A 25,515-nucleotide genomic window follows, 5' to 3' on the forward strand; every position below is an offset into this window, starting at 1 on the left:
CGAAAGCTGTCATGGTCCACCTGATTCCTGCTTACAGACAGAAATTAAAACTCTGTAAAACCTGTAGTGAGGACATCAAAGAAATGGAGCAGTCAAGCTGTAGAGGATCTTCAGGCATGCTTGGACTGCACTGACTGGGATGTTTTCAGGACTGCTACCAACAATCTGGATGAGTTTACAGAGGCTGTGACATCCTACATCAGCTTCTGTGAGGACAGCTGCATTCCAACACGCAGCAGGGTGAGTTATAACAATGACAGACCCTGGTTCACAGCTAAGCTCAGACAGCTGAGGTTGGAAAAGGAAGAGGCGATTAGGAGTGGAGACCGGGCCAGGTTTAAGGAGTCAAAGTACAGGTTTAGCAAGGCGGTGCGAGATGCTAAACAGCTGTATGCAGAGAGACTACAAGACCAGTCCTCAAGGAATGACTCTGCTTCTGTCTGGAGAGGATTCAGACGGATCAGCAGCTACAAACCTAAATCCCCCCACTCCATGAACGACTCACGCCTTGCCAACGAGTTGAACCAGTTTTACTGTCGCTTTGAAAGACAATGGGACAGACCTGACACCATCCCCCGTCACACCACTGATCGGCCACAGTCCACCATCTCATCCCCCACCTCCTCCCCCTCTCTTACCATCCAAGAGAGGGATGTTAACAGACTGTTCAGGAGGCAGAAACCTCGCAAAGCAGCGGGGCCGGACTCTGTCTCCCCATCCACCCTGAAGCACTGTGCTGATCAGCTGTCTCCGGTGTTTACAGACATTTTTAACACCTCACTGGAGTCATGCCATGTGCCAGCCTGCTTCAAAGCCTCCACCATCATCCCTGTCCCCAAAAAACCAAGGACCACGGGACTAAACGACTACAGACCCGTCGCCCTGACCTCTGTGGTGATGAAGTCTTTGGAGCGCCTTGTGTTGTCCCACCTTAAATCCATCATAGACCCACTCCCGGGGCAAGGGCAGGCTGCAGCGTATCATTCGCTCTGCAGAGAAGGTGATTGACTGCAATCTTGCATCGCTTCAGGACCTGCACGCCTCCAGGACTCTGAGGCGAGCAGGAAAGACTGCAGCAGCTGACGCCTCCCATCCCGGTCACAAACTGTTTCAGACTCTCCCCTCTGGCAAGAGGCTGCGGTCCATCAGGACCAAAACCTCTCGCCACAAATATTTGTTGTTAATTGTAAGTGGTTGTTGTTCCATTTTTTTATATTGTCAGTTGTATTATTTTTCTCTATTCTTCATATATAACTTGCATTTGTTTATTACATATTTCTACATCTATTTATGTCAGCTGTATGTCTGTCTGCGTGTAGCACCTCAACACCAAAGCAAATTCCTTGTATGTGTAAGAAGGTACTTGGCAACAAAGCTCCTTCTGATTCTGACGTCGAGTTGTTAAATGGTCACCACTGGCCAGTATGGGGGTTGAACCCATGACCTTGGCGTTATTAGCACCACGCTCTAACCATCTGAGCTAACCGGCCTGCTGTGGGGTGCTTCTTTCTTTCTTTTTGCTAACAAAATTCAATGCATAAAACAACAGGGACAGACTAAAACAGACAATGGCTCCATACTGGATGTTAAGTCATGTGTGACCACCTTCCAGGTGAGCAGTACACTCAAAACCTTTGACCTGAGCCGCCTGCTTTTGTGGTTCTTTTTTTAAACAATTTGTCCTCCAGAAGTAAAAAAAAAAGAAACGGACAAGTTTTGGATGTTCAGTCGTGTGCAAAGTGCCCCCAAGTCTATGCAAGCACAAATTGTTTAAACTTGAAAATACTCACTTCTTATACGGTCTGTCGCGATGGCTTTAAGTATTTCTCCATAAATAACGGAGGGGCCTTCAACCACGAAGGGACTCGAACCCTCAATCTTCTGATCCGAAGTCAGACGCCTTGTCCGTTAGGCCACGCGGTCCCGTTTCCCTTGCTCACATCTTACAACACTTGGTGATCTGGTCTTGTCAAAGCACTAAGAGTGGCCAGCTTGGGAATCAAACTCAAGATCTTGTAGCTTTTAGCGCCGTGCTAACAGTCACTGGATATCCTGTCATGTGTAAAGTCCTTGTAACTTGGCATAAGAGGGGCAGAATTTGTTTAAATCGGAAAGCTCTCGCTTGTGAGCAGGACAATGCAAACGCCATTCAGCAGCACTGTTCTCCTAATCTGGAATTTTTAATCATAAACTGTAAACCGCTTTACTCCCCCCGTGAGTTTGCTTCATTCATTCTGGTTGGTGCTTACATTCTGCCGCACGCCAACGTGCAGGACGCACAGCGCATGCTGGCCGACCGGATACTGTGTGTGGAGCAGACAAACCCGGACTCCCTTGTTATTGTTCTTGGTGACTTTAACAAAGGAAACCTCTGCCAAGAACTCCCCAAATACAGACAGTTCATTAAGTGTCCAACCAGAGAGGGGAACACTTTGGATCACTGTTACACCACAGTTAGCAGTGCCTATCTCGCCGTTAGACGCGCTCCACTGGGACACTCTGATCATGTCATGGTCCACCTGATTCCTGCTTACAGACAGAAATTAAAACTCTGTAAACCTGTAGTGAGGACATCAAAGAAATGGAGCAGTCAAGCTGTAGAGGATCTTCAGGCATGCTTGGACTGCACTGACTGGGATGTTTTCAGGACTGCTACCAACAATCTGGATGAGTTTACAGAGGCTGTGACATCCTACATCAGCTTCTGTGAGGACAGCTGCATTCCAACACGCAGCAGGGTGAGTTATAACAATGACAGACCCTGGTTCACAGCTAAGCTCAGACAGCTGAGGTTGGAAAAGGAAGAGGCGATTAGGAGTGGAGACCGGGCCAGGTTTAAGGAGTCAAAGTACAGGTTTAGCAAGGCGGTGCGAGATGCTAAACAGCTGTATGCAGAGAGACTACAAGACCAGTCCTCAAGGAATGACTCTGCTTCTGTCTGGAGAGGATTCAGACGGATCAGCAGCTACAAACCTAAATCCCCCCACTCCATGAACGACTCACGCCTTGCCAACGAGTTGAACCAGTTTTACTGTCGCTTTGAAAGACAATGGGACAGACCTGACACCATCCCCCGTCACACCACTGATCGGCCACAGTCCACCATCTCATCCCCCACCTCCTCCCCCTCTCTTACCATCCAAGAGAGGGATGTTAACAGACTGTTCAGGAGGCAGAAACCTCGCAAAGCAGCGGGGCCGGACTCTGTCTCCCCATCCACCCTGAAGCACTGTGCTGATCAGCTGTCTCCGGTGTTTACAGACATTTTTAACACCTCACTGGAGTCATGCCATGTGCCAGCCTGCTTCAAAGCCTCCACCATCATCCCTGTCCCCAAAAAACCAAGGACCACGGGACTAAACGACTACAGACCCGTCGCCCTGACCTCTGTGGTGATGAAGTCTTTGGAGCGCCTTGTGTTGTCCCACCTTAAATCCATCATAGACCCACTCCCGGGGCAAGGGCAGGCTGCAGCGTATCATTCGCTCTGCAGAGAAGGTGATTGACTGCAATCTTGCATCGCTTCAGGACCTGCACGCCTCCAGGACTCTGAGGCGAGCAGGAAAGACTGCAGCAGCTGACGCCTCCCATCCCGGTCACAAACTGTTTCAGACTCTCCCCTCTGGCAAGAGGCTGCGGTCCATCAGGACCAAAACCTCTCGCCACAAATATTTGTTGTTAATTGTAAGTGGTTGTTGTTCCATTTTTTTATATTGTCAGTTGTATTATTTTTCTCTATTCTTCATATATAACTTGCATTTGTTTATTACATATTTCTACATCTATTTATGTCAGCTGTATGTCTGTCTGGTGTAGCACCTCAACACCAAAGCAAATTCCTTGTATGTGTAAGAAGGTACTTGGCAACAAAGCTCCTTCTGATTCTGACGTCGAGTTGTTAAATGGTCACCACTGGCCAGTATGGGGGTTGAACCCATGACCTTGGCGTTATTAGCACCACGCTCTAACCATCTGAGCTAACCGGCCTGCTGTGGGGTGCTTCTTTCTTTCTTTTTGCTAACAAAATTCAATGCATAAAACAACAGGGACAGACTAAAACAGACAATGGCTCCATACTGGATGTTAAGTCATGTGTGACCACCTTCCAGGTGAGCAGTACACTCAAAACCTTTGACCTGAGCCGCCTGCTTTTGTGGTTCTTTTTTTAAACAATTTGTCCTCCAGAAGTAAAAAAAAAAGAAACGGACAAGTTTTGGATGTTCAGTCGTGTGCAAAGTGCCCCCAAGTCTATGCAAGCACAAATTGTTTAAACTTGAAAATACTCACTTCTTATACGGTCTGTCGCGATGGCTTTAAGTATTTCTCCATAAATAACGGAGGGGCCTTCAACCACGAAGGGACTCGAACCCTCAATCTTCTGATCCGAAGTCAGACGCCTTGTCCGTTAGGCCACGCGGTCCCGTTTCCCTTGCTCACATCTTACAACACTTGGTGATCTGGTCTTGTCAAAGCACTAAGAGTGGCCAGCTTGGGAATCAAACTCAAGATCTTGTAGCTTTTAGCGCCGTGCTAACAGTCACTGGATATCCTGTCATGTGTAAAGTCCTTGTAACTTGGCATAAGAGGGGCAGAATTTGTTTAAATCGGAAAGCTCTCGCTTGTGAGCAGGACAATGCAAACGCCATTCAGCAGCACTGTTCTCCTAATCTGGAATTTTTAATCATAAACTGTAAACCGCTTTACTCCCCCCGTGAGTTTGCTTCATTCATTCTGGTTGGTGCTTACATTCTGCCGCACGCCAACGTGCAGGACGCACAGCGCATGCTGGCCGACCGGATACTGTGTGTGGAGCAGACAAACCCGGACTCCCTTGTTATTGTTCTTGGTGACTTTAACAAAGGAAACCTCTGCCAAGAACTCCCCAAATACAGACAGTTCATTAAGTGTCCAACCAGAGAGGGGAACACTTTGGATCACTGTTACACCACAGTTAGCAGTGCCTATCTCGCCGTTAGACGCGCTCCACTGGGACACTCTGATCATGTCATGGTCCACCTGATTCCTGCTTACAGACAGAAATTAAAACTCTGTAAACCTGTAGTGAGGACATCAAAGAAATGGAGCAGTCAAGCTGTAGAGGATCTTCAGGCATGCTTGGACTGCACTGACTGGGATGTTTTCAGGACTGCTACCAACAATCTGGATGAGTTTACAGAGGCTGTGACATCCTACATCAGCTTCTGTGAGGACAGCTGCATTCCAACACGCAGCAGGGTGAGTTATAACAATGACAGACCCTGGTTCACAGCTAAGCTCAGACAGCTGAGGTTGGAAAAGGAAGAGGCGATTAGGAGTGGAGACCGGGCCAGGTTTAAGGAGTCAAAGTACAGGTTTAGCAAGGCGGTGCGAGATGCTAAACAGCTGTATGCAGAGAGACTACAAGACCAGTCCTCAAGGAATGACTCTGCTTCTGTCTGGAGAGGATTCAGACGGATCAGCAGCTACAAACCTAAATCCCCCCACTCCATGAACGACTCACGCCTTGCCAACGAGTTGAACCAGTTTTACTGTCGCTTTGAAAGACAATGGGACAGACCTGACACCATCCCCCGTCACACCACTGATCGGCCACAGTCCACCATCTCATCCCCCACCTCCTCCCCCTCTCTTACCATCCAAGAGAGGGATGTTAACAGACTGTTCAGGAGGCAGAAACCTCGCAAAGCAGCGGGGCCGGACTCTGTCTCCCCATCCACCCTGAAGCACTGTGCTGATCAGCTGTCTCCGGTGTTTACAGACATTTTTAACACCTCACTGGAGTCATGCCATGTGCCAGCCTGCTTCAAAGCCTCCACCATCATCCCTGTCCCCAAAAAACCAAGGACCACGGGACTAAACGACTACAGACCCGTCGCCCTGACCTCTGTGGTGATGAAGTCTTTGGAGCGCCTTGTGTTGTCCCACCTTAAATCCATCATAGACCCACTCCCGGGGCAAGGGCAGGCTGCAGCGTATCATTCGCTCTGCAGAGAAGGTGATTGACTGCAATCTTGCATCGCTTCAGGACCTGCACGCCTCCAGGACTCTGAGGCGAGCAGGAAAGACTGCAGCAGCTGACGCCTCCCATCCCGGTCACAAACTGTTTCAGACTCTCCCCTCTGGCAAGAGGCTGCGGTCCATCAGGACCAAAACCTCTCGCCACAAATATTTGTTGTTAATTGTAAGTGGTTGTTGTTCCATTTTTTTATATTGTCAGTTGTATTATTTTTCTCTATTCTTCATATATAACTTGCATTTGTTTATTACATATTTCTACATCTATTTATGTCAGCTGTATGTCTGTCTGCGTGTAGCACCTCAACACCAAAGCAAATTCCTTGTATGTGTAAGAAGGTACTTGGCAACAAAGCTCCTTCTGATTCTGACGTCGAGTTGTTAAATGGTCACCACTGGCCAGTATGGGGGTTGAACCCATGACCTTGGCGTTATTAGCACCACGCTCTAACCATCTGAGCTAACCGGCCTGCTGTGGGGTGCTTCTTTCTTTCTTTTTGCTAACAAAATTCAATGCATAAAACAACAGGGACAGACTAAAACAGACAATGGCTCCATACTGGATGTTAAGTCATGTGTGACCACCTTCCAGGTGAGCAGTACACTCAAAACCTTTGACCTGAGCCGCCTGCTTTTGTGGTTCTTTTTTTAAACAATTTGTCCTCCAGAAGTAAAAAAAAAAGAAACGGACAAGTTTTGGATGTTCAGTCGTGTGCAAAGTGCCCCCAAGTCTATGCAAGCACAAATTGTTTAAACTTGAAAATACTCACTTCTTATACGGTCTGTCGCGATGGCTTTAAGTATTTCTCCATAAATAATGGAGAATTTGTTTAATTCGGAAAGCTCTCGCTTGTGAGCAGGACAATGCAAACGCCATTCAGCAGCACTGTTCTCCTAATCTGGAATTTTTTATCATAAACTGTAAACCGCTTTACTCCCCCCGTGAGTTTGCTTCATTCATTCTGGTTGGTGCTTACATTCTGCCGCACGCCAACGTGCAGACCCGTCGCCCTGACCTCTGTGGTGATGAAGTCTTTGGAGCGCCTTGTGTTGTCCCACCTTAAATCCATCATAGACCCACTCCCGGGGCAAGGGCAGACTGCAGCGTATCATTCGCTCTGCAGAGAAGGTGATTGACTGCAATCTTGCATCGCTTCAGGACCTGCACGCCTCCAGGACTCTGAGGCGAGCAGGAAAGACTGCAGCAGCTGACGCCTCCCATCCCGGTCACAAACTGTTTCAGACTCTCCCCTCTGGCAAGAGGCTGCGGTCCATCAGGACCAAAACCTCTCGCCACAAATATTTGTTGTTAATTGTAAGTGGTTGTTGTTCCATTTTTTTATATTGTCAGTTGTATTATTTTTCTCTATTCTTCATATATAACTTGCATTTGTTTATTACATATTTCTACATCTATTTATGTCAGCTGTATGTCTGTCTGCGTGTAGCACCTCAACACCAAAGCAAATTCCTTGTATGTGTAAGAAGGTACTTGGCAACAAAGCTCCTTCTGATTCTGACGTCGAGTTGTTAAATGGTCACCACTGGCCAGTATGGGGGTTGAACCCATGACCTTGGCGTTATTAGCACCACGCTCTAACCATCTGAGCTAACTGGCCTGCTGTGGGGTGCTTCTTTCTTTCTTTTTGCTAACAAAATTCAATGCATAAAACAACAGGGACAGACTAAAACAGACAATGGCTCCATACTGGATGTTAAGTCATGTGTGACCACCTTCCAGGTGAGCAGTACACTCAAAACCTTTGACCTGAGCCGCCTGCTTTTGTGGTTCTTTTTTTAAACAATTTGTCCTCCAGAAGTAAAAAAAAAAGAAACGGACAAGTTTTGGATGTTCAGTCGTGTGCAAAGTGCCCCCAAGTCTATGCAAGCACAAATTGTTTAAACTTGAAAATACTCACTTCTTATACGGTCTGTCGCGATGGCTTTAAGTATTTCTCCATAAATAACGGAGAATTTGTTTAAATCGGAAAGCTCTCGCTTGTGAGCAGGACAATGCAAACGCCATTCAGCAGCACTGTTCTCCTAATCTGGAATTTTTTATCATAAACTGTAAACCGCTTTACTCCCCCCGTGAGTTTGCTTCATTCATTCTGGTTGGTGCTTACATTCTGCCGCACGCCAACGTGCAGGACGCACAGCGCATGCTGGCCGACCGGATACTGTGTGTGGAGCAGACAAACCCGGACTCCCTTGTTATTGTTCTTGGTGACTTTAACAAAGGAAACCTCTGCCAAGAACTCCCCAAATACAGACAGTTCATTAAGTGTCCAACCAGAGAGGGGAACACTTTGGATCACTGTTACACCACAGTTAGCAGTGCCTATCTCGCCGTTAGACGCGCTCCACTGGGACACTCTGATCATGTCATGGTCCACCTGATTCCTGCTTACAGACAGAAATTAAAACTCTGTAAACCTGTAGTGAGGACATCAAAGAAATGGAGCAGTCAAGCTGTAGAGGATCTTCAGGCATGCTTGGACTGCACTGACTGGGATGTTTTCAGGACTGCTACCAACAATCTGGATGAGTTTACAGAGGCTGTGACATCCTACATCAGCTTCTGTGAGGACAGCTGCATTCCAACACGCAGCAGGGTGAGTTATAACAATGACAGACCCTGGTTCACAGCTAAGCTCAGACAGCTGAGGTTGGAAAAGGAAGAGGCGATTAGGAGTGGAGACCGGGCCAGGTTTAAGGAGTCAAAGTACAGGTTTAGCAAGGCGGTGCGAGATGCTAAACAGCTGTATGCAGAGAGACTACAAGACCAGTCCTCAAGGAATGACTCTGCTTCTGTCTGGAGAGGATTCAGACGGATCAGCAGCTACAAACCTAAATCCCCCCACTCCATGAACGACTCACGCCTTGCCAACGAGTTGAACCAGTTTTACTGTCGCTTTGAAAGACAATGGGACAGACCTGACACCATCCCCCGTCACACCACTGATCGGCCACAGTCCACCATCTCATCCCCCACCTCCTCCCCCTCTCTTACCATCCAAGAGAGGGATGTTAACAGACTGTTCAGGAGGCAGAAACCTCGCAAAGCAGCGGGGCCGGACTCTGTCTCCCCATCCACCCTGAAGCACTGTGCTGATCAGCTGTCTCCGGTGTTTACAGACATTTTTAACACCTCACTGGAGTCATGCCATGTGCCAGCCTGCTTCAAAGCCTCCACCATCATCCCTGTCCCCAAAAAACCAAGGACCACGGGACTAAACGACTACAGACCCGTCGCCCTGACCTCTGTGGTGATGAAGTCTTTGGAGCGCCTTGTGTTGTCCCACCTTAAATCCATCATAGACCCACTCCCGGGCAAGGGCAGGCTGCAGCGTATCATTCGCTCTGCAGAGAAGGTGATTGACTGCAATCTTGCATCGCTTCAGGACCTGCACGCCTCCAGGACTCTGAGGCGAGCAGGAAAGACTGCAGCAGCTGACGCCTCCCATCCCGGTCACAAACTGTTTCAGACTCTCCCCTCTGGCAAGAGGCTGCGGTCCATCAGGACCAAAACCTCTCGCCACAAATATTTGTTGTTAATTGTAAGTGGTTGTTGTTCCATTTTTTTATATTGTCAGTTGTATTATTTTTCTCTATTCTTCATATATAACTTGCATTTGTTTATTACATATTTCTACATCTATTTATGTCAGCTGTATGTCTGTCTGCGTGTAGCACCTCAACACCAAAGCAAATTCCTTGTATGTGTAAGAAGGTACTTGGCAACAAAGCTCCTTCTGATTCTGACGTCGAGTTGTTAAATGGTCACCACTGGCCAGTATGGGGGTTGAACCCATGACCTTGGCGTTATTAGCACCACGCTCTAACCATCTGAGCTAACCGGCCTGCTGTGGGGTGCTTCTTTCTTTCTTTTTGCTAACAAAATTCAATGCATAAAACAACAGGGACAGACTAAAACAGACAATGGCTCCATACTGGATGTTAAGTCATGTGTGACCACCTTCCAGGTGAGCAGTACACTCAAAACCTTTGACCTGAGCCGCCTGCTTTTGTGGTTCTTTTTTTAAACAATTTGTCCTCCAGAAGTTAAAAAAAAAGAAACGGACAAGTTTTGGATGTTCAGTCGTGTGCAAAGTGCCCCCAAGTCTATGCAAGCACAAATTGTTTAAACTTGAAAATACTCACTTCTTATACGGTCTGTCGCGATGGCTTTAAGTATTTCTCCATAAATAATGGAGAATTTGTTTAATTCGGAAAGCTCTCGCTTGTGAGCAGGACAATGCAAACGCCATTCAGCAGCACTGTTCTCCTAATCTGGAATTTTTTATCATAAACTGTAAACCGCTTTACTCCCCCCGTGAGTTTGCTTCATTCATTCTGGTTGGTGCTTACATTCTGCCGCACGCCAACGTGCAGACCCGTCGCCCTGACCTCTGTGGTGATGAAGTCTTTGGAGCGCCTTGTGTTGTCCCACCTTAAATCCATCATAGACCCACTCCCGGGGCAAGGGCAGACTGCAGCGTATCATTCGCTCTGCAGAGAAGGTGATTGACTGCAATCTTGCATCGCTTCAGGACCTGCACGCCTCCAGGACTCTGAGGCGAGCAGGAAAGACTGCAGCAGCTGACGCCTCCCATCCCGGTCACAAACTGTTTCAGACTCTCCCCTCTGGCAAGAGGCTGCGGTCCATCAGGACCAAAACCTCTCGCCACAAATATTTGTTGTTAATTGTAAGTGGTTGTTGTTCCATTTTTTTATATTGTCAGTTGTATTATTTTTCTCTATTCTTCATATATAACTTGCATTTGTTTATTACATATTTCTACATCTATTTATGTCAGCTGTATGTCTGTCTGCGTGTAGCACCTCAACACCAAAGCAAATTCCTTGTATGTGTAAGAAGGTACTTGGCAACAAAGCTCCTTCTGATTCTGACGTCGAGTTGTTAAATGGTCACCACTGGCCAGTATGGGGGTTGAACCCATGACCTTGGCGTTATTAGCACCACGCTCTAACCATCTGAGCTAACTGGCCTGCTGTGGGGTGCTTCTTTCTTTCTTTTTGCTAACAAAATTCAATGCATAAAACAACAGGGACAGACTAAAACAGACAATGGCTCCATACTGGATGTTAAGTCATGTGTGACCACCTTCCAGGTGAGCAGTACACTCAAAACCTTTGACCTGAGCCGCCTGCTTTTGTGGTTCTTTTTTAAACAATTTGTCCTCCAGAAGTAAAAAAAAAAGAAACGGACAAGTTTTGGATGTTCAGTCGTGTGCAAAGTGCCCCCAAGTCTATGCAAGCACAAATTGTTTAAACTTGAAAATACTCACTTCTTATACGGTCTGTCGCGATGGCTTTAAGTATTTCTCCATAAATAACGGAGAATTTGTTTAAATCGGAAAGCTCTCGCTTGTGAGCAGGACAATGCAAACGCCATTCAGCAGCACTGTTCTCCTAATCTGGAATTTTTTATCATAAACTGTAAACCGCTTTACTCCCCCCGTGAGTTTGCTTCATTCATTCTGGTTGGTGCTTACATTCTGCCGCACGCCAACGTGCAGGACGCACAGCGCATGCTGGCCGACCGGATACTGTGTGTGGAGCAGACAAACCCGGACTCCCTTGTTATTGTTCTTGGTGACTTTAACAAAGGAAACCTCTGCCAAGAACTCCCCAAATACAGACAGTTCATTAAGTGTCCAACCAGAGAGGGGAACACTTTGGATCACTGTTACACCACAGTTAGCAGTGCCTATCTCGCCGTTAGACGCGCTCCACTGGGACACTCTGATCATGTCATGGTCCACCTGATTCCTGCTTACAGACAGAAATTAAAACTCTGTAAACCTGTAGTGAGGACATCAAAGAAATGGAGCAGTCAAGCTGTAGAGGATCTTCAGGCATGCTTGGACTGCACTGACTGGGATGTTTTCAGGACTGCTACCAACAATCTGGATGAGTTTACAGAGGCTGTGACATCCTACATCAGCTTCTGTGAGGACAGCTGCATTCCAACACGCAGCAGGGTGAGTTATAACAATGACAGACCCTGGTTCACAGCTAAGCTCAGACAGCTGAGGTTGGAAAAGGAAGAGGCGATTAGGAGTGGAGACCGGGCCAGGTTTAAGGAGTCAAAGTACAGGTTTAGCAAGGCGGTGCGAGATGCTAAACAGCTGTATGCAGAGAGACTACAAGACCAGTCCTCAAGGAATGACTCTGCTTCTGTCTGGAGAGGATTCAGACGGATCAGCAGCTACAAACCTAAATCCCCCCACTCCATGAACGACTCACGCCTTGCCAACGAGTTGAACCAGTTTTACTGTCGCTTTGAAAGACAATGGGACAGACCTGACACCATCCCCCGTCACACCACTGATCGGCCACAGTCCACCATCTCATCCCCCACCTCCTCCCCCTCTCTTACCATCCAAGAGAGGGATGTTAACAGACTGTTCAGGAGGCAGAAACCTCGCAAAGCAGCGGGGCCGGACTCTGTCTCCCCATCCACCCTGAAGCACTGTGCTGATCAGCTGTCTCCGGTGTTTACAGACATTTTTAACACCTCACTGGAGTCATGCCATGTGCCAGCCTGCTTCAAAGCCTCCACCATCATCCCTGTCCCCAAAAAACCAAGGACCACGGGACTAAACGACTACAGACCCGTCGCCCTGACCTCTGTGGTGATGAAGTCTTTGGAGCGCCTTGTGTTGTCCCACCTTAAATCCATCATAGACCCACTCCCGGGGCAAGGGCAGGCTGCAGCGTATCATTCGCTCTGCAGAGAAGGTGATTGACTGCAATCTTGCATCGCTTCAGGACCTGCACGCCTCCAGGACTCTGAGGCGAGCAGGAAAGACTGCAGCAGCTGACGCCTCCCATCCCGGTCACAAACTGTTTCAGACTCTCCCCTCTGGCAAGAGGCTGCGGTCCATCAGGACCAAAACCTCTCGCCACAAATATTTGTTGTTAATTGTAAGTGGTTGTTGTTCCATTTTTTTATATTGTCAGTTGTATTATTTTTCTCTATTCTTCATATATAACTTGCATTTGTTTATTACATATTTCTACATCTATTTATGTCAGCTGTATGTCTGTCTGCGTGTAGCACCTCAACACCAAAGCAAATTCCTTGTATGTGTAAGAAGGTACTTGGCAACAAAGCTCCTTCTGATTCTGACGTCGAGTTGTTAAATGGTCACCACTGGCCAGTATGGGGGTTGAACCCATGACCTTGGCGTTATTAGCACCACGCTCTAACCATCTGAGCTAACCGGCCTGCTGTGGGGTGCTTCTTTCTTTCTTTTTGCTAACAAAATTCAATGCATAAAACAACAGGGACAGACTAAAACAGACAATGGCTCCATACTGGATGTTAAGTCATGTGTGACCACCTTCCAGGTGAGCAGTACACTCAAAACCTTTGACCTGAGCCGCCTGCTTTTGTGGTTCTTTTTTTAAACAATTTGTCCTCCAGAAGTAAAAAAAAAAAGAAACGGACAAGTTTTGGATGTTCAGTCGTGTGCAAAGTGCCCCCAAGTCTATGCAAGCACAAATTGTTTAAACTTGAAAATACTCACTTCTTATACGGTCTGTCGCGATGGCTTTAAGTATTTCTCCATAAATAATGGAGAATTTGTTTAATTCGGAAAGCTCTCGCTTGTGAGCAGGACAATGCAAACGCCATTCAGCAGCACTGTTCTCCTAATCTGGAATTTTTTATCATAAACTGTAAACCGCTTTACTCCCCCCGTGAGTTTGCTTCATTCATTCTGGTTGGTGCTTACATTCTGCCGCACGCCAACGTGCAGACCCGTCGCCCTGACCTCTGTGGTGATGAAGTCTTTGGAGCGCCTTGTGTTGTCCCACCTTAAATCCATCATAGACCCACTCCCGGGGCAAGGGCAGACTGCAGCGTATCATTCGCTCTGCAGAGAAGGTGATTGACTGCAATCTTGCATCGCTTCAGGACCTGCACGCCTCCAGGACTCTGAGGCGAGCAGGAAAGACTGCAGCAGCTGACGCCTCCCATCCCGGTCACAAACTGTTTCAGACTCTCCCCTCTGGCAAGAGGCTGCGGTCCATCAGGACCAAAACCTCTCGCCACAAATATTTGTTGTTAATTGTAAGTGGTTGTTGTTCCATTTTTTTATATTGTCAGTTGTATTATTTTTCTCTATTCTTCATATATAACTTGCATTTGTTTATTACATATTTCTACATCTATTTATGTCAGCTGTATGTCTGTCTGCGTGTAGCACCTCAACACCAAAGCAAATTCCTTGTATGTGTAAGAAGGTACTTGGCAACAAAGCTCCTTCTGATTCTGACGTCGAGTTGTTAAATGGTCACCACTGGCCAGTATGGGGGTTGAACCCATGACCTTGGCGTTATTAGCACCACGCTCTAACCATCTGAGCTAACTGGCCTGCTGTGGGGTGCTTCTTTCTTTCTTTTTGCTAACAAAATTCAATGCATAAAACAACAGGGACAGACTAAAACAGACAATGGCTCCATACTGGATGTTAAGTCATGTGTGACCACCTTCCAGGTGAGCAGTACACTCAAAACCTTTGACCTGAGCCGCCTGCTTTTGTGGTTCTTTTTTTAAACAATTTGTCCTCCAGAAGTAAAAAAAAAAAGAAACGGACAAGTTTTGGATGTTCAGTCGTGTGCAAAGTGCCCCCAAGTCTATGCAAGCACAAATTGTTTAAACTTGAAAATACTCACTTCTTATACGGTCTGTCGCGATGGCTTTAAGTATTTCTCCATAAATAACGGAGAATTTGTTTAAATCGGAAAGCTCTCGCTTGTGAGCAGGACAATGCAAACGCCATTCAGCAGCACTGTTCTCCTAATCTGGAATTTTTAATCATAAACTGTAAACCGCTTTACTCCCCCCGTGAGTTTGCTTCATTCATTCTGGTTGGTGCTTACATTCTGCCGCACGCCAACGTGCAGGACGCACAGCGCATGCTGGCCGACCGGATACTGTGTGTGGAGCAGACAAACCCGGACTCCCTTGTTATTGTTCTTGGTGACTTTAACAAAGGAAACCTCTGCCAAGAACTCCCCAAATACAGACAGTTCATTAAGTGTCCAACCAGAGAGGGGAACACTTTGGATCACTGTTACACCACAGTTAGCAGTGCCTATCTCGCCGTTAGACGCGCTCCACTGGGACACTCTGATCATGTCATGGTCCACCTGATTCCTGCTTACAGACAGAAATTAAAACTCTGTAAACCTGTAGTGAGGACATCAAAGAAATGGAGCAGTCAAGCTGTAGAGGATCTTCAGGCATGCTTGGACTGCACTGACTGGGATGTTTTCAGGACTGCTACCAACAATCTGGATGAGTTTACAGAGGCTGTGACATCCTACATCAGCTTCTGTGAGGACAGCTGCATTCCAACACGCAGCAGGGTGAGTTATAACAATGACAGACCCTGGTTCACAGCTAAGCTCAGACAGCTGAGGTTGGAAAAGGAAGAGGCGATTAGGAGTGGAGACCGGGCCAGGTTTAAGGAGTCAAAGTACAGGTTTAGCAAGGCGGTGCGAGATGCTAAACAGCTGTATGCAGAGAGACTACAAGACCAGTCCTCAAGGAATGACTCTGCTTCTGTCTGGAGAGGATTCAGACGGATCAGCAGCTACAAACCTAAATCCCCCCACTCCATGAACGACTCACGCCTTGCCAACGAGTTGAACCAGTTTTACTGTCGCTTTGAAAGACAATGGGACAGACCTGACACCATCCCCCGTCACACCACTGATCGGCCACAGTCCACCATCTCATCCCCCACCTCCTCCCCCTCTCTTACCATCCAAGAGAGGGATGTTAACAGACTGTTCAGGAGGCAGAAACCTCGCAAAGCAGCGGGGCCGGACTCTGTCTCCCCATCCACCCTGAAGCACTGTGCTGATCAGCTGTCTCCGGTGTTTACAGACATTTTTAACACCTCACTGGAGTCATGCCATGTGCCAGCCTGCTTCAAAGCCTCCACCATCATCCCTGTCCCCAAAAAACCAAGGACCACGGGACTAAACGACTACAGACCCGTCGCCCTGACCTCTGTGGTGATGAAGTCTTTGGAGCGCCTTGTGTTGTCCCACCTTAAATCCATCATAGACCCACTCCCGGGGCAAGGGCAGGCTGCAGCGTATCATTCGCTCTGCAGAGAAGGTGATTGACTGCAATCTTGCATCGCTTCAGGACCTGCACGCCTCCAGGACTCTGAGGCGAGCAGGAAAGACTGCAGCAGCTGACGCCTCCCATCCCGGTCACAAACTGTTTCAGACTCTCCCCTCTGGCAAGAGGCTGCGGTCCATCAGGACCAAAACCTCTCGCCACAAATATTTGTTGTTAATTGTAAGTGGTTGTTGTTCCATTTTTTTATATTGTCAGTTGTATTATTTTTCTCTATTCTTCATATATAACTTGCATTTGTTTATTACATATTTCTACATCTATTTATGTCAGCTGTATGTCTGTCTGGTGTAGCACCTCAACACCAAAGCAAATTCCTTGTATGTGTAAGAAGGTACTTGGCAACAAAGCTCCTTCTGATTCTGACGTCGAGTTGTTAAATGGTCACCACTGGCCAGTATGGGGGTTGAACCCATGACCTTGGCGTTATTAGCACCACGCTCTAACCATCTGAGCTAACCGGCCTGCTGTGGGGTGCTTCTTTCTTTCTTTTTGCTAACAAAATTCAATGCATAAAACAACAGGGACAGACTAAAACAGACAATGGCTCCATACTGGATGTTAAGTCATGTGTGACCACCTTCCAGGTGAGCAGTACACTCAAAACCTTTGACCTGAGCCGCCTGCTTTTGTGGTTCTTTTTTTAAACAATTTGTCCTCCAGAAGTAAAAAAAAAGAAACGGACAAGTTTTGGATGTTCAGTCGTGTGCAAAGTGCCCCCAAGTCTATGCAAGCACAAATTGTTTAAACTTGAAAATACTCACTTCTTATACGGTCTGTCGCGATGGCTTTAAGTATTTCTCCATAAATAACGGAGGGGCCTTCAACCACGAAGGGACTCGAACCCTCAATCTTCTGATCCGAAGTCAGACGCCTTGTCCGTTAGGCCACGCGGTCCCGTTTCCCTTGCTCACATCTTACAACACTTGGTGATCTGGTCTTGTCAAAGCACTAAGAGTGGCCAGCTTGGGAATCAAACTCAAGATCTTGTAGCTTTTAGCGCCGTGCTAACAGTCACTGGATATCCTGTCATGTGTAAAGTCCTTGTAACTTGGCATAAGAGGGGCAGAATTTGTTTAAATCGGAAAGCTCTCGCTTGTGAGCAGGACAATGCAAACGCCATTCAGCAGCACTGTTCTCCTAATCTGGAATTTTTAATCATAAACTGTAAACCGCTTTACTCCCCCCGTGAGTTTGCTTCATTCATTCTGGTTGGTGCTTACATTCTGCCGCACGCCAACGTGCAGGACGCACAGCGCATGCTGGCCGACCGGATACTGTGTGTGGAGCAGACAAACCCGGACTCCCTTGTTATTGTTCTTGGTGACTTTAACAAAGGAAACCTCTGCCAAGAACTCCCCAAATACAGACAGTTCATTAAGTGTCCAACCAGAGAGGGGAACACTTTGGATCACTGTTACACCACAGTTAGCAGTGCCTATCTCGCCGTTAGACGCGCTCCACTGGGACACTCTGATCATGTCATGGTCCACCTGATTCCTGCTTACAGACAGAAATTAAAACTCTGTAAACCTGTAGTGAGGACATCAAAGAAATGGAGCAGTCAAGCTGTAGAGGATCTTCAGGCATGCTTGGACTGCACTGACTGGGATGTTTTCAGGACTGCTACCAACAATCTGGATGAGTTTACAGAGGCTGTGACATCCTACATCAGCTTCTGTGAGGACAGCTGCATTCCAACACGCAGCAGGGTGAGTTATAACAATGACAGACCCTGGTTCACAGCTAAGCTCAGACAGCTGAGGTTGGAAAAGGAAGAGGCGATTAGGAGTGGAGACCGGGCCAGGTTTAAGGAGTCAAAGTACAGGTTTAGCAAGGCGGTGCGAGATGCTAAACAGCTGTATGCAGAGAGACTACAAGACCAGTCCTCAAGGAATGACTCTGCTTCTGTCTGGAGAGGATTCAGACGGATCAGCAGCTACAAACCTAAATCCCCCCACTCCATGAACGACTCACGCCTTGCCAACGAGTTGAACCAGTTTTACTGTCGCTTTGAAAGACAATGGGACAGACCTGACACCATCCCCCGTCACACCACTGATCGGCCACAGTCCACCATCTCATCCCCCACCTCCTCCCCCTCTCTTACCATCCAAGAGAGGGATGTTAACAGACTGTTCAGGAGGCAGAAACCTCGCAAAGCAGCGGGGCCGGACTCTGTCTCCCCATCCACCCTGAAGCACTGTGCTGATCAGCTGTCTCCGGTGTTTACAGACATTTTTAACACCTCACTGGAGTCATGCCATGTGCCAGCCTGCTTCAAAGCCTCCACCATCATCCCTGTCCCCAAAAAACCAAGGACCACGGGACTAAACGACTACAGACCCGTCGCCCTGACCTCTGTGGTGATGAAGTCTTTGGAGCGCCTTGTGTTGTCCCACCTTAAATCCATCATAGACCCACTCCCGGGGCAAGGGCAGGCTGCAGCGTATCATTCGCTCTGCAGAGAAGGTGATTGACTGCAATCTTGCATCGCTTCAGGACCTGCACGCCTCCAGGACTCTGAGGCGAGCAGGAAAGACTGCAGCAGCTGACGCCTCCCATCCCGGTCACAAACTGTTTCAGACTCTCCCCTCTGGCAAGAGGCTGCGGTCCATCAGGACCAAAACCTCTCGCCACAAATATTTGTTGTTAATTGTAAGTGGTTGTTGTTCCATTTTTTTATATTGTCAGTTGTATTATTTTTCTCTATTCTTCATATATAACTTGCATTTGTTTATTACATATTTCTACATCTATTTATGTCAGCTGTATGTCTGTCTGCGTGTAGCACCTCAACACCAAAGCAAATTCCTTGTATGTGTAAGAAGGTACTTGGCAACAAAGCTCCTTCTGATTCTGACGTCGAGTTGTTAAATGGTCACCACTGGCCAGTATGGGGGTTGAACCCATGACCTTGGCGTTATTAGCACCACGCTCTAACCATCTGAGCTAACCGGCCTGCTGTGGGTGCTTCTTTCTTTCTTTTTGCTAACAAAATTCAATGCATAAAACAACAGGGACAGACTAAAACAGACAATGGCTCCATACTGGATGTTAAGTCATGTGTGACCACCTTCCAGGTGAGCAGTACACTCAAAACCTTTGACCTGAGCCGCCTGCTTTTGTGGTTCTTTTTTTAAACAATTTGTCCTCCAGAAGTAAAAAAAAAAGAAACGGACAAGTTTTGGATGTTCAGTCGTGTGCAAAGTGCCCCCAAGTCTATGCAAGCACAAATTGTTTAAACTTGAAAATACTCACTTCTTATACGGTCTGTCGCGATGGCTTTAAGTATTTCTCCATAAATAATGGAGAATTTGTTTAATTCGGAAAGCTCTCGCTTGTGAGCAGGACAATGCAAACGCCATTCAGCAGCACTGTTCTCCTAATCTGGAATTTTTTATCATAAACTGTAAACCGCTTTACTCCCCCCGTGAGTTTGCTTCATTCATTCTGGTTGGTGCTTACATTCTGCCGCACGCCAACGTGCAGACCCGTCGCCCTGACCTCTGTGGTGATGAAGTCTTTGGAGCGCCTTGTGTTGTCCCACCTTAAATCCATCATAGACCCACTCCCGGGCAAGGGCAGGCTGCAGCGTATCATTCGCTCTGCAGAGAAGGTGATTGACTGCAATCTTGCATCGCTTCAGGACCTGCACGCCTCCAGGACTCTGAGGCGAGCAGGAAAGACTGCAGCAGCTGACGCCTCCCATCCCGGTCACAAACTGTTTCAGACTCTCCCCTCTGGCAAGAGGCTGCGGTCCATCAGGACCAAAACCTCTCGCCACAAATATTTGTTGTTAATTGTAAGTGGTTGTTGTTCCATTTTTTTATATTGTCAGTTGTATTATTTTTCTCTATTCTTCATATATAACTTGCATTTGTTTATTACATATTTCTACATCTATTTATGTCAGCTGTATGTCTGTCTGCGTGTAGCACCTCAACACCAAAGCAAATTCCTTGTATGTGTAAGAAGGTACTTGGCAACAAAGCTCCTTCTGATTCTGACGTCGAGTTGTTAAATGGTCACCACTGGCCAGTATGGGGGTTGAACCCATGACCTTGGCGTTATTAGCACCACGCTCTAACCATCTGAGCTAACCGGCCTGCTGTGGGGTGCTTCTTTCTTTCTTTTTGCTAACAAAATTCAATGCATAAAACAACAGGGACAGACTAAAACAGACAATGGCTCCATACTGGATGTTAAGTCATGTGTGACCACCTTCCAGGTGAGCAGTACACTCAAAACCTTTGACCTGAGCCGCCTGCTTTTGTGGTTCTTTTTTTAAACAATTTGTCCTCCAGAAGTAAAAAAAAAAGAAACGGACAAGTTTTGGATGTTCAGTCGTGTGCAAAGTGCCCCCAAGTCTATGCAAGCACAAATTGTTTAAACTTGAAAATACTCACTTCTTATACGGTCTGTCGCGATGGCTTTAAGTATTTCTCCATAAATAACGGAGGGGCCTTCAACCACGAAGGGACTCGAACCCTCAATCTTCTGATCCGAAGTCAGACGCCTTGTCCGTTAGGCCACGCGGTCCCGTTTCCCTTGCTCACATCTTACAACACTTGGTGATCTGGTCTTGTCAAAGCACTAAGAGTGGCCAGCTTGGGAATCAAACTCAAGATCTTGTAGCTTTTAGCGCCGTGCTAACAGTCACTGGATATCCTGTCATGTGTAAAGTCCTTGTAACTTGGCATAAGAGGGCAGAATTTGTTTAAATCGGAAAGCTCTCGCTTGTGAGCAGGACAATGCAAACGCCATTCAGCAGCACTGTTCTCCTAATCTGGAATTTTTAATCATAAACTGTAAACCGCTTTACTCCCCCCGTGAGTTTGCTTCATTCATTCTGGTTGGTGCTTACATTCTGCCGCACGCCAACGTGCAGGACGCACAGCGCATGCTGGCCGACCGGATACTGTGTGTGGAGCAGACAAACCCGGACTCCCTTGTTATTGTTCTTGGTGACTTTAACAAAGGAAACCTCTGCCAAGAACTCCCCAAATACAGACAGTTCATTAAGTGTCCAACCAGAGAGGGGAACACTTTGGATCACTGTTACACCACAGTTAGCAGTGCCTATCTCGCCGTTAGACGCGCTCCACTGGGACACTCTGATCATGTCATGGTCCACCTGATTCCTGCTTACAGACAGAAATTAAAACTCTGTAAACCTGTAGTGAGGACATCAAAGAAATGGAGCAGTCAAGCTGTAGAGGATCTTCAGGCATGCTTGGACTGCACTGACTGGGATGTTTTCAGGACTGCTACCAACAATCTGGATGAGTTTACAGAGGCTGTGACATCCTACATCAGCTTCTGTGAGGACAGCTGCATTCCAACACGCAGCAGGGTGAGTTATAACAATGACAGACCCTGGTTCACAGCTAAGCTCAGACAGCTGAGGTTGGAAAAGGAAGAGGCGATTAGGAGTGGAGACCGGGCCAGGTTTAAGGAGTCAAAGTACAGGTTTAGCAAGGCGGTGCGAGATGCTAAACAGCTGTATGCAGAGAGACTACAAGACCAGTCCTCAAGGAATGACTCTGCTTCTGTCTGGAGAGGATTCAGACGGATCAGCAGCTACAAACCTAAATCCCCCCACTCCATGAACGACTCACGCCTTGCCAACGAGTTGAACCAGTTTTACTGTCGCTTTGAAAGACAATGGGACAGACCTGACACCATCCCCCGTCACACCACTGATCGGCCACAGTCCACCATCTCATCCCCCACCTCCTCCCCCTCTCTTACCATCCAAGAGGGGATGTTAACAGACTGTTCAGGAGGCAGAAACCTCGCAAAGCAGCGGGGCCGGACTCTGTCTCCCCATCCACCCTGAAGCACTGTGCTGATCAGCTGTCTCCGGTGTTTACAGACATTTTTAACACCTCACTGGAGTCATGCCATGTGCCAGCCTGCTTCAAAGCCTCCACCATCATCCCTGTCCCCAAAAAACCAAGGACCACGGGACTAAACGACTACAGACCCGTCGCCCTGACCTCTGTGGTGATGAAGTCTTTGGAGCGCCTTGTGTTGTCCCACCTTAAATCCATCATAGACCCACTCCCGGGGCAAGGGCAGGCTGCAGCGTATCATTCGCTCTGCAGAGAAGGTGATTGACTGCAATCTTGCATCGCTTCAGGACCTGCACGCCTCCAGGACTCTGAGGCGAGCAGGAAAGACTGCAGAGCTGACGCCTCCCATCCCGGTCACAAACTGTTTCAGACTCTCCCCTCTGGCAAGAGGCTGCGGTCCATCAGGACCAAAACCTCTCGCCACAAATATTTGTTGTTAATTGTAAGTGGTTGTTGTTCCATTTTTTTATATTGTCAGTTGTATTATTTTTCTCTATTCTTCATATATAACTTGCATTTGTTTATTACATATTTCTACATCTATTTATGTCAGCTGTATGTCTGTCTGGTGTAGCACCTCAACACCAAAGCAAATTCCTTGTATGTAAGAAGGTACTTGGCAACAAAGCTCCTTCTGATTCTGACGTCGAGTTGTTAAATGGTCACCACTGGCCAGTATGGGGGTTGAACCCATGACCTTGGCGTTATTAGCACCACGCTCTAACCATCTGAGCTAACCGGCCTGCTGTGGGTGCTTCTTTCTTTCTTTTTGCTAACAAAATTCAATGCATAACAACAGGGACAGACTAAAACAGACAATGGCTCCATACTGGATGTTAAGTCATGTGTGACCACCTTCCAGGTGAGCAGTACACTCAAAACCTTTGACCTGAGCCGCCTGCTTTTGTGGTTCTTTTTTTAAACAATTTGTCCTCCAGAAGTAAAAAAAAAGAAACGGACAAGTTTTGGATGTTCAGTCGTGTGCAAAGTGCCCCCAAGTCTATGCAAGCACAAATTGTTTAAACTTGAAAATACTCACTTCTTATACGGTCTGTCGCGATGGCTTTAAGTATTTCTCCATAAATAACGGAGGGGCCTTCAACCACGAAGGGACTCGAACCCTCAATCTTCTGATCCGAAGTCAGACGCCTTGTCCGTTAGGCCACGCGGTCCCGTTTCCCTTGCTCACATCTTACAACACTTGGTGATCTGGTCTTGTCAAAGCACTAAGAGTGGCCAGCTTGGGAATCAAACTCAAGATCTTGTAGCTTTTAGCGCCGTGCTAACAGTCACTGGATATCCTGTCATGTGTAAAGTCCTTGTAACTTGGCATAAGAGGGGCAGAATTTGTTTAAATCGGAAAGCTCTCGCTTGTGAGCAGGACAATGCAAACGCCATTCAGCAGCACTGTTCTCCTAATCTGGAATTTTTAATCATAAACTGTAAACCGCTTTACTCCCCCCGTGAGTTTGCTTCATTCATTCTGGTTGGTGCTTACATTCTGCCGCACGCCAACGTGCAGGACGCACAGCGCATGCTGGCCGACCGGACTGTGTGTGGAGCAGACAAACCCGGACTCCCTTGTTATTGTTCTTGGTGACTTTAACAAAGGAAACCTCTGCCAAGAACTCCCCAAATACAGACAGTTCATTAAGTGTCCAACCAGAGAGGGGAACACTTTGGATCACTGTTACACCACAGTTAGCAGTGCCTATCTCGCCGTTAGACGCGCTCCACTGGGACACTCTGATCATGTCATGGTCCACCTGATTCCTGCTTACAGACAGAAATTAAAACTCTGTAAACCTGTAGTGAGGACATCAAAGAAATGGAGCAGTCAAGCTGTAGAGGATCTTCAGGCATGCTTGGACTGCACTGACTGGGATGTTTTCAGGACTGCTACCAACAATCTGGATGAGTTTACAGAGGCTGTGACATCCTACATCAGCTTCTGTGAGGACAGCTGCATTCCAACACGCAGCAGGGTGAGTTATAACAATGACAGACCCTGGTTCACAGCTAAGCTCAGACAGCTGAGGTTGGAAAAGGAAGAGGCGATTAGGAGTGGAGACCGGGCCAGGTTTAAGGAGTCAAAGTACAGGTTTAGCAAGGCGGTGCGAGATGCTAAACAGCTGTATGCAGAGAGACTACAAGACCAGTCCTCAAGGAATGACTCTGCTTCTGTCTGGAGAGGATTCAGACGGATCAGCAGCTACAAACCTAAATCCCCCCACTCCATGAACGACTCACGCCTTGCCAACGAGTTGAACCAGTTTTACTGTCGCTTTGAAAGACAATGGGACAGACCTGACACCATCCCCCGTCACACCACTGATCGGCCACAGTCCCCATCTCATCCCCCACCTCCCCCCCTCTCTTACCATCCAAGAGAGGGATGTTAACAGACTGTTCAGGAGGCAGAAACCTCGCAAAGCAGCGGGGCCGGACTCTGTCTCCCCATCCACCCTGAAGCACTGTGCTGATCAGCTGTCTCCGGTGTTTACAGACATTTTTAACACCTCACTGGAGTCATGCCATGTGCCAGCCTGCTTCAAAGCCTCCACCATCATCCCTGTCCCCAAAAAACCAAGGACCACGGGACTAACGACTACAGACCCGTCGCCCTGACCTCTGTGGTGATGAAGTCTTTGGAGCGCCTTGTGTTGTCCCACCTTAAATCCATCATAGACCCACTCCCGGGGCAAGGGCAGGCTGCAGCGTATCATTCGCTCTGCAGAGAAGGTGATTGACTGCAATCTTGCATCGCTTCAGGACCTGCACGCCTCCAGGACTCTGAGGCGAGCAGGAAAGACTGCAGCAGCTGACGCCTCCCATCCCGGTCACAAACTGTTTCAGACTCTCCCCTCTGGCAAGAGGCTGCGGTCCATCAGGACCAAAACCTCTCGCCACAAATATTTTTGTTAATTGTAAGTGGTTGTTGTTCCATTTTTTTATATTGTCAGTTGTATTATTTTTCTCTATTCTTCATATAACTTGCATTTGTTTATTACATATTTCTACATCTATTTATGTCAGCTGTATGTCTGTCTGCGTGTAGCACCTCAACACCAAAGCAAATTCCTTGTATGTGTAAGAAGGTACTTGGCAACAAAGCTCCTTCTGATTCTGACGTCGAGTTGTTAAATGGTCACCACTGGCCAGTATGGGGTTGAACCCATGACCTTGGCGTTATTAGCACCACGCTCTAACCATCTGAGCTAACCGGCCTGCTGTGGGGTGCTTCTTTCTTTCTTTTTGCTAACAAAATTCAATGCATAAAACAACAGGGACAGACTAAAACAGACAATGGCTCCATACTGGATGTTAAGTCATGTGTGACCACCTTCCAGGTGAGCAGTACACTCAAAACCTTTGACCTGAGCCGCCTGCTTTTGTGTTCTTTTTTTAAACAATTTGTCCTCCAGAAGTAAAAAAAAAAAAACGGACAAGTTT

At 47.4% G+C, this 25,515-nt stretch overlaps 17 non-coding genes across 17 annotated transcripts; all 17 read right to left on the bottom strand.

The window, feature by feature from the left end:
* Window positions 1-1,416: 1,416 nt before the first annotated feature.
* Window positions 1,417-1,490, bottom strand: trnai-aau. Its single transcript has one exon. It is a non-coding gene; the product is annotated as a tRNA-Ile (tRNA).
* Window positions 1,491-1,850: 360 nt separating this feature from the next.
* On the bottom strand, window positions 1,851-1,923 carry trnar-ucg. The gene has a single exon. It is a non-coding gene; the product is annotated as a tRNA-Arg (tRNA).
* Window positions 1,924-3,913: 1,990 nt separating this feature from the next.
* Window positions 3,914-3,987, bottom strand: trnai-aau. The gene has a single exon. It is a non-coding gene; the product is annotated as a tRNA-Ile (tRNA).
* A 360-nt stretch (window positions 3,988-4,347) lies between these two features.
* trnar-ucg lies at window positions 4,348-4,420 on the bottom strand. Its single transcript has one exon. It is a non-coding gene; the product is annotated as a tRNA-Arg (tRNA).
* Window positions 4,421-6,411: 1,991 nt separating this feature from the next.
* Window positions 6,412-6,485, bottom strand: trnai-aau. Its single transcript has one exon. It is a non-coding gene; the product is annotated as a tRNA-Ile (tRNA).
* Window positions 6,486-7,560: 1,075 nt separating this feature from the next.
* On the bottom strand, window positions 7,561-7,634 carry trnai-aau. The gene has a single exon. It is a non-coding gene; the product is annotated as a tRNA-Ile (tRNA).
* A 2,171-nt stretch (window positions 7,635-9,805) lies between these two features.
* Window positions 9,806-9,879, bottom strand: trnai-aau. Its single transcript has one exon. It is a non-coding gene; the product is annotated as a tRNA-Ile (tRNA).
* A 1,075-nt stretch (window positions 9,880-10,954) lies between these two features.
* trnai-aau lies at window positions 10,955-11,028 on the bottom strand. The gene has a single exon. It is a non-coding gene; the product is annotated as a tRNA-Ile (tRNA).
* A 2,171-nt stretch (window positions 11,029-13,199) lies between these two features.
* On the bottom strand, window positions 13,200-13,273 carry trnai-aau. The gene has a single exon. It is a non-coding gene; the product is annotated as a tRNA-Ile (tRNA).
* A 1,076-nt stretch (window positions 13,274-14,349) lies between these two features.
* On the bottom strand, window positions 14,350-14,423 carry trnai-aau. The gene has a single exon. It is a non-coding gene; the product is annotated as a tRNA-Ile (tRNA).
* Window positions 14,424-16,595: 2,172 nt separating this feature from the next.
* trnai-aau lies at window positions 16,596-16,669 on the bottom strand. Its single transcript has one exon. It is a non-coding gene; the product is annotated as a tRNA-Ile (tRNA).
* A 359-nt stretch (window positions 16,670-17,028) lies between these two features.
* Window positions 17,029-17,101, bottom strand: trnar-ucg. Its single transcript has one exon. It is a non-coding gene; the product is annotated as a tRNA-Arg (tRNA).
* A 1,991-nt stretch (window positions 17,102-19,092) lies between these two features.
* On the bottom strand, window positions 19,093-19,166 carry trnai-aau. The gene has a single exon. It is a non-coding gene; the product is annotated as a tRNA-Ile (tRNA).
* Window positions 19,167-20,239: 1,073 nt separating this feature from the next.
* trnai-aau lies at window positions 20,240-20,313 on the bottom strand. The gene has a single exon. It is a non-coding gene; the product is annotated as a tRNA-Ile (tRNA).
* Window positions 20,314-20,673: 360 nt separating this feature from the next.
* On the bottom strand, window positions 20,674-20,746 carry trnar-ucg. Its single transcript has one exon. It is a non-coding gene; the product is annotated as a tRNA-Arg (tRNA).
* A 1,985-nt stretch (window positions 20,747-22,731) lies between these two features.
* On the bottom strand, window positions 22,732-22,805 carry trnai-aau. The gene has a single exon. It is a non-coding gene; the product is annotated as a tRNA-Ile (tRNA).
* Window positions 22,806-23,161: 356 nt separating this feature from the next.
* Window positions 23,162-23,234, bottom strand: trnar-ucg. Its single transcript has one exon. It is a non-coding gene; the product is annotated as a tRNA-Arg (tRNA).
* Window positions 23,235-25,515: the final 2,281 nt, after the last annotated feature.

The sequence above is a fragment of the Micropterus salmoides genome, unplaced genomic scaffold (assembly GCF_014851395.1).
Source record: "Micropterus salmoides isolate LMB-PRFRI ecotype aquatic unplaced genomic scaffold, ASM1485139v1 Ms_hic_scaffold_2320, whole genome shotgun sequence".
Lineage (NCBI taxonomy): Eukaryota > Metazoa > Chordata > Actinopteri > Centrarchiformes > Centrarchidae > Micropterus > Micropterus salmoides.